At 44.0% G+C, this 1,376-nt stretch overlaps 1 long non-coding RNA gene across 1 annotated transcript in view; it reads right to left on the bottom strand.

Annotated features, from left to right (window-relative positions):
- LOC122552007 overlaps window positions 1-1,376 on the bottom strand; it is a 167,298-nt gene that overhangs the window by 57,284 nt on the left and 108,638 nt on the right. The gene's annotated exons all lie outside the window — the stretch shown is intronic.

A 1,376-nucleotide genomic window follows, 5' to 3' on the forward strand; every position in this document is an offset into this window, starting at 1 on the left:
GGAAGCAGAGCCTAGCGGGGAAGACAGTTGAGCAAAAATGGCAGGAGTTTGTGGGTATAATTGAGGACACTGTACAGAGGTTCATCCCCAAGAAAAGATAGATTATCCGGGGAGGGATTAGACAGCCATGGCTGACAAAGGAAGTCAGGAAATGTATTAAAGAAAAAGAGAGATCCTATAAAGTGGCCAAGAGCACTGGGAAATCAGAAGATTGGGAAGGCTACAAAAACAAACAGAGGATAACAAAGAGAGAAATAAGGAAGGAGAGGATCAAATGATAGCAAAAGTTTCTTTCAATACATAAGAAACAAACGACAGGCAAAAGTAGACATTGGGCCACTTCAAACTGATGCTGGAAGGCTAGTGATGCGAGATAAGAAAATGTCTGGAGAACTTAACAAGTACTTTGCATCAGTCTTCACAGTGGAAGACATGAGTAATATCCCAACAATTAAAGGGAGTCAGGGGGCTGAGTTGAGTATGTTTGCCATTACAAAAGAGGTAGTGCTAGAAAAGCTAAAAGGTCTTAAAATTGACAAATCTCCTGGCCCCGATGGGCTACATCCTAGAGTTCTGAGGGAGGTGGCTGAGGAAATAGCGGAGGCGTTGGTTGAGATCTTTCAAAAGTCACTGGAGTCAGGGAAAGTCCAGGATGATTGGAAGATCGCGGTTGTAACCCCCTTGTTCAAGAAAGGATCGAGACAAAAGATGGAAAATTATAGGCCAATTAGCCTAACCTCGATTGTTGGTAAAATTCTAGAATCCATCGTTAAGGATGAGGTTTCTAAATTCTTGGAAGAGCAGGGTCAGATTAGAACAAGTCCACATGGATTTAGTAAGGGGAGGTCATGCCTGTCAAACCTGTTAGAATTCTTTGAACAGGTGGCAAGTAGGTTAGACCAGGGAAACCCAGTGGATGTGGTATATCTAGACTTCCAAAAGCCCTTTGATAAGGTGCCACACGGGAGGCTGCTGAGTAAGGTGAGGGCCCATGGTGTTCGAGGTGAGCTACTGGCATGGATTGAGGATTGGCTGTCTGACAGAAGACAGAGAGTTGGGATAAAAGGTTCTTTTTCGGAATGGCAGCTGGTGTTGGGGCTGCAGCTGTTCACATTATATATTAATGATCTGAATGAAAGGACTGGGGGCATTCTAGCGAAGTTTGCTGATGATACAAAGTTAGGTGGACAGGCAGGTAGTACTGAGGAAGTGGGGAGGCTGTAGAAGGATCTAGACAGTTTGGGAGAGTGGTCCAGGAAATGGCTGATGAAATTCAACGTGAGCAAATGTGAGGTCTTGCACTTTGGAAAAAAGAATACAAGCATGGACTACTTCCTAAACAGTGAGAAAATTCGTAAAGCCAAAGTACAAAGGGA

Source organism: Chiloscyllium plagiosum, chromosome 7 (assembly GCF_004010195.1).
Source record: "Chiloscyllium plagiosum isolate BGI_BamShark_2017 chromosome 7, ASM401019v2, whole genome shotgun sequence".
Taxonomy (NCBI): domain Eukaryota; kingdom Metazoa; phylum Chordata; class Chondrichthyes; order Orectolobiformes; family Hemiscylliidae; genus Chiloscyllium; species Chiloscyllium plagiosum.